General features: G+C 38.7%; 1 protein-coding gene across 2 annotated transcripts in view; it reads right to left on the reverse strand.

Moving 5' to 3' along the window:
• Window positions 1-7,776, reverse strand: part of stat6 (signal transducer and activator of transcription 6, interleukin-4 induced) — a 22,341-nt gene extending 14,565 nt beyond the window's left edge. Inside the window, exon 1 of one of the 2 annotated variants that reach the window (XM_010797025.1) lies at window positions 7,226-7,776. The gene's annotated coding sequence lies outside the window, so the exon portion shown is untranslated. Of the gene's footprint in view, window positions 1-6,103; window positions 6,207-7,225 lie in introns of those variants that run through there. The other variant, XM_010797026.1, reaches the window with a different exon arrangement.
• Window positions 7,777-9,223: the final 1,447 nt, after the last annotated feature.

Consider the following 9,223-nt stretch of genomic DNA (forward strand, 5'->3'; position numbering starts at 1 on the left):
TTAGTGGTGCAGTGACGCGTCCAAAAAAGCGGAAGTAAGCTGCGCTCGGTTTCCCTCGACAAAATAGCAATGGGATTTCTCCATAGGATTTTGGAAAATAGCTCGAAAAAAGGTCAGTGGAAAACGAACCTGGTAAATGCACGTTTTGTTCAGTCGGATAATATCCACATGTCTACCCTACTTTTATAATTTTCGAATCATAAATCTAATCGATAGAAGATAGATAGCGTCACTGCACCACTCTAACCGCCGTTAGAAAGTAGCAAGCAACTGAAGCAAGTGCAATTATGGAGGGTGGAGATTTGGAGTATTTAATCAAAAATAATTGTACTAAACTTCCGCTGCAGCAGCAACAACAAATACAATCTGATGGCAGGCCAATGCCCAAACTGGAGCTGTGTACAGCGAGGAACAAAGGAGCGAACCGGGGACGTAAAACGTTAAAGGTCTCCTGATTTAGTTTGTGAATGAATGCTTATTAGAGTTTCGGCTGGAGAATGCGTGCGGACCTGTCGGTCAGATAACAGGCGTGTGTAAGTCCTGCATCTGTATGATACAAATGTGTGTAAAATGATACCGGGCGCTGTAATCACTCATCTGGTTACGTTTACATTGACCACCACCCCCCCCACCCCAAAAGAAAGGACGTATTATTGGCTTCCCCTAATTTTTTTCCCACGCCACGCTACTGCTCGAAGGTACACAAAAAGCACACTTCAGATGCTCAACTTCCTACAGATGCTTCACGCGTTGAAATCTCACCGATATCTGTTACGGTTCTTCAACAAAACGTTCACATGTAAGAGGTTTATCTCTCATTCAGAACAATGAAAAGGCTCTCCTCTCACTGATTACCTTTTATCTCTGGACACGTCGTTATCTCAAATATAAACGTCTATGTCATGGAACACGATGATGTCATAACTCCAACTGACATGCTCAGAGCAGCAGCCTTCAGATAATGGTTAATGGTCCAGCCTTCAACATGTCTATGTGCCATTAGTGAGTTTTCCTCAAAAGCTGTTACCATGGCTACGAATCCCTCACCGTAAAACACGATATTGCTATAGCTCCTATGAAAATTGTCAAAAAGTGCTCAAACTTCACATGTGTGCTAAAAGTCCAGCCGTGAAGACATCTATTTGACAGTTTTAAGATTTCTTCAAATGCCGTTGCCTTGGCAACACAATGCTCACTATGAAACACGGTTTTCTCACAACTTCAGTTCAAATTCTCGAAATGGCCCAAAACTTCACAGGTTTGGTAACGATGCAGCCATCAACACATCTAAGCGTATTATGGAGTGTCATCAAATGCCGTTGCCATGGCGACAGATCATTCGCCATCAAGTTAGTTCGAAAGTTTCTGCCTCTTTTCCAAGCCTTTTTACTTTCTTTTCTTCTCTCATCACACATTCAAGGCCCCAGTGTTCATGTATCATTTCAATCTAAATGATTCACTTTCTTCTTACACATTACATTTCAGCATAGCAATTCAGCGTCAGCTTTTCAGCATAAAGCATTCCCGCTAGCAATTTCTTCAGGAATTGCATTCTCTAGTTGCAATTGTGAATGAATGTTTATCACACCTGAGGCTTTTTATGTCAACCTCTATCTGGCTGTTTGTTAATTATTAAATGCTGACTTGTGCTTTAAGTTATCTCAAAGACACTGCTTGTAGCTTAGGGGATTGTCTATGTTAGCAAGCAGTCTGAATAGCAGATGTGTTTCAAGATAAGCCAAAAATGAACTTCTCCGAACTGCTTTATGGAATGGCACAACATGTTAATGATCTATATCCTTTAAACTAGATGGATTTAGTTTGTTTGTGTTTTTATAACTGTTCGATTTGCTTTCCACACTTTACCTACACTCCACGCTGCCAACTCCCTAAGCTCTAAACTCTACGCTCTAGACTACATTGCCGATCAGAACAATTTACATATTTCATCATATTTTTGTTTATTGTTTATTGTGGGTTGAATACATTTGTTTAACTTTAAACCTTGAATATCTGTGTGGTCTCCTTTGTTTTGTCTGAAATCGGGCGAACATTGAATTTCTAAAGATAATATCAACAGGTTGCTCTTCCACTTTGCTGCTTTTTGAAGTCTAGAATGATAAATGTAACATCATACTTTCATTTGATGGTTTGGTTTCATTGCAGTTTACTCCCTCTCAGTTTCCATTCATTGATCGGATATAGTATAAAACTCTGGACAATACCGCCCAATACATCTTCAAAGCATTAGAAAGTGTAAACGAGCAAGTCAGTCCTGCAGAGAAGCTTCAACAGTAAACAACAAACAACTTGAGTAAGAGCAAAGGAATTTAGACTTGTTTCACAGATGGCTATTCAATGTGTTTTGGCTTGAACACCAGTATCAGTATGAACTCTTAGTATTGAGAGTTTAGAAGAATAAACACACAATGATCCTGTCATATTCTTGCAGCCATCTTGGTCTCTTGCAGTTGAAGTTGTGTTCACATGTTGCGGCAGCACCTCAGTAAGGCTGCTTTATAAGTCCACACTGTTACTCTGGAATCAACAGTAAAACCATGGCCAAGGTACAGGACATACTGTATGTCTGCCTCTTTAGCCACTGTTTACATACTTTCTTCAAACAGTGTTGAATGTCTATAATGTTGGCTAACACTGTGAATTACAACTACTCATATACAGTACAAGTATTCAAAATACCCAGTGAATAAGACAACTAATGTTACTCGTATTTAACACAGAAAACCAACTTTAGTTGTGTTGTATAACGTTTTTTCTTTTTACTTTCCCTTTTTCATAAAGAGAACAGACTGGAAAGTGGGAGGGAAAGAGTTTAACGAACACAGCTCGGAATCAAATCACGGTCAGAAGCAATAAGACTCAAACATTTCATTGTGTTGGTTATTCTGTACACACTGTACATCCTATTCCTATACATCCGTCCAGTGAGAGGGATCCCTCCCCAGCTGCTCTACCTGAGGTTTTGACTATTTTATCCCAGTTCAAATGTTTTGAGGGAAACCTTTTTTGGATAAAAGACGATGTTGTATGCTGCGCAGAGTGTAAAGCCCATGAGTGAAATGTGTCATATTGCTGGTTCTAAATAAATCAAATTGACTTGAAATAGGGTCATCAATATATTCCCCTGATGAAGCTTTTCTATCTAATGTACTGAGAGTCTGCACACTTAGTGCTGACAATTTAAAAAGGCTGATTTTCTTCGATATTTTCCTACATATGTTGGATGTGTTACACAAGAAACCCAATGTTTTCGAGTTCCTATAGCGTACAAATATTTCCTCACAAGCAGGGACAAGAATATACATCTTCTTGTTTTTGCAATAATTTCTGGGGGGCTTTGTGTACTGCCAGAAACATCCCAGGCCCAGATAAAACACAAAAGTGCAACAAATTCCCTAAGGTCATTCCTCTCCCTCGTCCAACAGTGCGTGTAAATAAAACAATGTCTAAAATAGGCAAAAATGGAATTCAGTGGCAGATCAGGAGCGTTTTCAATTTAAGACAAAATCAGGTACAAGGTCCTTCTAAATACGTGTATGTTAGTTTTTATTTTCTCTTATCATTTGTTTTTTTTCTACATTTGGTACAGTGACTACATTGCCTTGGTAAATCCACACAGGAAGTTTACAAAATAGTACGTGCAGAAATAAAGGACCGTAACACAGGGGGGGAGTCAAACGTCAGAGGTGGCACTCTAAACAGACTCATTTTTAAAGCCCAAAATCCCAAATCTTTCTATGAGGACTTAAATTGAGTAATAAAAACAGAGACGTAGCACCTTCTGCAAGCTGTTGATACACAAAATAAAGATATATTTTCAACTTTAGCTACATTTCTTGTTGAAGATGATAGACTGTATAACTATGATCCTATCTTTTAGAGAAATAAAAATCACATGTCATGGTGGTGTTGTTGAAGACACTGCATAATGGGAAGTCATACCAATACTGGGCACTTTCTACTAGTATTCTCAGAAATTAATTTGGGGGAATTTGACAATCATTGTGTGATCATTTAGAATTCGTAATGGTACAAAAGTCCCATAATATCAATACACACACAACAAGTTGTAAATACTACAAATGCAAACTCCTTTAAATCAGCCTCAGGGGAACAGAACACAATGGAATGATGTCTGTGTCTGTGTATTTGCATGTTCCGATTAACCGAGCCTCCCCCAAATTTTCTTTTTCTTTAGTGTCTATATCTACGCCGGGATCCGGAGTTGAGGCTGATCCTCCTGCTGTGGTCCTGTGCCCTGGATCCTCTATCCTGAGTTCTGGATTAAGTCGTGGACTCCGGGTCGTGGCTGGGCCTGTCTCTGCGGTCCTGCCTGGGTCTTGTCATGCTGCTTCCCTGATGGCTTCCACAGGATTGTTGACATCCCCGTGGATTCATCTTCTTATTATAGACACATGCATTTCCAAACATTTGGTCTACCTATGCTGTAAAATGTATTATATTTTCGATTTACACACGGCATCTATTGCACGTCTGACCATCCTGGGAGAGGGATCCCTCCTCTGTTGCTCTCCCCGAGGTTTCTCCCATTTTTTTCCCCTTTAAACTGTGGGTTTCTCTCCGGAAGTTTTTCCTTGTACGATGTGAGGGTCTAAGGTCAGAGGGTGTCATTTTTCTCATACTGTTATTCTGCACAAATTGTGCTGTTGTATTTACTGTATAGTGTCCTTACTGTAAGGTAATTATTATATGTACAGCACTTTGGCTCGACCAAAAATCGTTTAAAACTGTGCTATATAAATAAAACCTGATTTGACTTGACTTGAAATACAAACAATTGTCTTTCAAAAACACAAGCCTAAGTGTTATTGGACTCCAGCAGCCTTCCTCTAATGCCAACAATGAGCTTCAAAACCCTAAAAATGACAGAAAAGCTGAGCCTTTGAAATTTGGCTGCCAACTGACACTGTAAACTGCTTCACTTCCTCACAGAAAGCCCAAAGTTTACTTATCTGACAGAACGCATCGTACAAGTCATCTGCCGAAATATCATTTATCCAATAAGTGAAGCTGAACATCTATACATTATGGGTGAGATCTGCAAAAAGTGCTTTCTTGAATTCATCTGTGATTTGCAGGTTCAACATGCATACCAATTTAAACTATTCAATTTGATGTGAAAGAGAAAGCAAGTGTACAGTACAGTGTGGTAAGGACCTCAAAATGGATCTTTCAAGGTCGAGACACTGAGGAAACCAGAGGCTCAATATGAGCTTTTATTGTTTGTACAATAAGCATTAGCATCATTTAAGTAGCCTATTATGTCATATTATCATTTTTATGGCACATTTTTCAAAAAAAGATTATAACGCAGCAGTTACTACTAAAATATGATAAAGCTAGAATATACTACCTGTAAACTAGTGACTTTAATCTGAAATCTTTAAATAAAATGCACTGGAATACAGACTGATGGAAAACATGTATAGCTCCTCATTGAAATCAGGACATCAGATAGCTTGCACATCAGAAAGCTTGCACATCTTCTGGCGCAGACAAAAAACTCATCTCTTTCGACTCCACTTCGAGCGATAGAATTACTAACAAAGCACTTATATATACTAATAAAGGACTGGCTTATCTAAAGCCAGTTGAGTAGCACTTGAAATGTTTTAGCTCTATGAAACCTGATGTACTTATATGATTCTGTTTTCTTCAAGTTTGTACTTTGTTGGTCGAACGAACTCATTGTAAGTCGCTTTGGATAACAGCGTCAGCTAAATGCAATGTAGTGTAATGTATAAGGATCGTTTGGTATTTAGTATTTAGGGTTTAGGGTCAGCCTTACTGTAGTTTTGTAGGTTGTTAATATTACTGTATAAAAGATACACATTTTCAAATCAAGACAATGTTTGAGTATACATATATTCTAAGTACTATCTGCTTGGTGTCTGTTTGTCCCTATAGTGTGTGGGCCTTTATTTTGAAGCTCCGTCTTCCAGGAGTGTCTCCATTGGATTGTGTATGAAGATCATCTGCCTCTTATGTTTTCTTTCACTTAACCCCTCATGCTGTGGAAGTAGCAGCTGATCTAACTTAGTTGGATCATGATTGTCCTCACCTTGTTGTTAAAAGGTTTTCAAAAAGTTCAGTCTGATTGTTAGGATCAGCTGGACAGTCTTCCTTTCCCTGGTGTACACTGCTGAACCTGGATGCGTTTCAAAACACACAAGGAGCGTAACTAACTCTACATCAAGTCTGATAAACACTTCACTTGTTTATGCAGGTTGGATACTATCAACATTAATCCCAGTCCTACGAAGATATGAATACGTGTATTTCTAAAAAATTTAATGTGGGGGACTCAGGAAGACATTAGGCGAGCGACATCCTGTCCTCTTTTAAATATCCAGCAATTTAAAATAAATGCACACATTTTAATTTAATTAAGTCATTGCTGGGCTAATAAAAAAGTATATTGTTTTGTTATTTTAATATCTTATTGTATACTCTATTTTGATTTATTCCTACATTAATGGTTTTATATAATTATGTTATTTTAGTGTTATTGGATTGGATTATTTTGTATTCTGTTTTGAAGCACTTTGTTATTATGTATGGGTAGGTGCTATACAAATAAAATGTGTTTTTATTATTTTCATTATTAGTATTGTTGGACTGTAGCCTATTGTACTTATACATTGCTCTCTTTTAAGGTTCGTTATATATCATTAAACATCTTAAATAATTAAATAAGCAACTACTTGATGACAAAGCCCAGCTGCATACGTGTGGCCTGATATGGTATTTTCTAAATGTTATGTTTAATAACATTATATGAACTGTACTGTATAACCAGTTCCAGTGTTAATGCCAAACATAAAAAAGAGGTAAGGCTTTAACAGAAAACAATTAATCCTATTCAGTTTATAGGCGCAGGGTGAAGGAGTTCATAAAGAGGGTTGTTCTTTCGATCATCGCATAATCAAAAACAATGATTAGCAGTACTCTCTTTAGCTGGTTAAAGTTGAAATAAATCCTGAGATAATCCCTATAAAAGATCGCATGACTGTAACATAATATAAATCCGACAAACATTCTGCACGTTCTTTTTAACTAAACATGACATAGACTACCTCCTTTATTACGCAACATTGTTACTATTGACAAGGCCTTCTCAGCTGCAGGCCGCATACATTTACCAGAATGATATTCCTACGAAAAAACAAACAAGGACACTTACCTTCAGTTAAATATTGATTTCAAAACATTGAAAAAGGCTGTGGTCCGTTTCCTCTTCGTCCTCCGCTGTCTTATAAGTATTCCGCTGGATCGAACACCCTACTGAACATTTCCTGCCTCCATCTCACTTTAATGCTCACATTTGTCCATTAAAATCTGCACAGTTGCTGTCTTTTTAACCGAGGGCAAATTAACTTAGAGTGCCGAGCATTTGAACACCGAAAACTTCAACCAACGTATAAGTCTTACTTCCCTGTTACACACGACCAGAGGCGAGCTTTATTTCCTGCCCGTGCACGTTCAAGTTCACACATGACCAAGTTATGTCTGCCATTCAAACATCACGGCTGCTGTTTAATATGATGATGATGTGTGCATGTAGGCGGGTTCATGCACAGAAACATAAACTATGTCTAAAAATGCGCCGTGTGTGTTTTACATTAGTACATCACTACCAAGATTACACTGCCCTGAAATAATGCAATCTCATGCATGAAACGACAGAAAATAGAGCATATTAATATACGTACAGTACGGTATTTATCTCCTCCCTATGAAACGAAAGTCGAGTCTGGTGGTGGGCTGTTAGTTGGCAAACTTCCAGAGAAGGAGATGTAGGCGGAGTAATGTTGAGTCATTTCACCAGATGTGGTAATTTCCAGTAAATATCTGCTGTGACACATGATACCCTATCTGCAGATGGCAGTGCCTTAATTCGTGGCAGACATCTTCCCAACGGCATCCATTGTACAACAATCCACAGGCCCACACATTATGATTTTACCTCTGTGACCTCAAGCAGATTCATTCTTCTTATATAAGTAGGATGATATTTAGGATATGAAAATATGGAAAAAGATTCCCTATCAGGATTGTACATCTTGTATGCATACAGCACATGTATTCCAGATATAACATTTTTCACCAAGTCAATTATTATATTAACAAAAACACACAAATAATATACAGTATAATAATGACATATCATGACACGTGTTAATAGGCGGATTTTGCGGGGGGGGCGGGGGCATTGCCCCCCCTGGTGGCTGAAATATGTTACAGCATTACTAAGTCTAAAACTGTTCCCATACAAATATTTCGTATATCAATATTTTAATAGATGTAATAAAATGATTGTTACAATAAAAATCTGAATAATATCATGTTTTGTTTGAGCAGTCGCATGTTGTGACGTGTGTGTGTGTGACGTGTGAGGTTAAGGACAAAAGTTCCCTCGCGTTTTTTTGTATCCAAGTGATTCAGCTATTGTATTACAAGAATTAGCAGTAATAGATATTCGGCCTTAGTTCACGAGAACTCTTTAGTTCTCATGAACTAAGTACAGATCGCGTTCACACCGGAATAAATTCCTGGGGAAGGTTTAGGCAAATGAAGCCGCTGATGTCACTTCTTCTTCTTCTTCTGCTTTTGGTTTACTGGCAGGCTGCAAACAACTTCACGGCGTATACTGCCACCCGAAGTCCCCGGCCGGAAGTCCCCCGAGTAAATCGCCAGAATGCCGACACCTCCTCATCTCCACCGCTCCCATATTTTCTTTTGTGTTGCCATAAGTTAGTCTCTCTGCGTTTGTGTGCTGGGCTAATGCTAATAATGCTAATGCGAGGATAATGAAATGGCGGCTTCACAAAACGTTTTGGGAGTTTTAAGGGGCGTGGTTTGCATTCCGCCCAGCTAATCAGACATAGGAAACTTAGCAGGGACGGAAAGGGGTAAAAAAGGTTACTGATTAACTAATTTTAGTTCCGGCTCTTTTTGGTGTGAACGCGACATTTCGGAATTATATCGGAACTAAAGTGGGACAAGTACTGCGGTGTGAACGCAGCTATTGCAGTCTTCTTTGATATTGAAAAAGCTTATGACATGCTCTGGAAGGAAGGACTACGTCCCGAGCAGCATACACAGAGAAAATCAGCCAGGACACTGATTCCCTGGGGTTACTAGCCCCAAATGTTCATTAACCAAAAACGAAACACAACCG

This window comes from Notothenia coriiceps, unplaced genomic scaffold (genome assembly GCF_000735185.1).
Source record: "Notothenia coriiceps isolate Sejong01 unplaced genomic scaffold, NC01 NC01_scaffold00037435, whole genome shotgun sequence".
Lineage (NCBI taxonomy): Eukaryota > Metazoa > Chordata > Actinopteri > Perciformes > Nototheniidae > Notothenia > Notothenia coriiceps.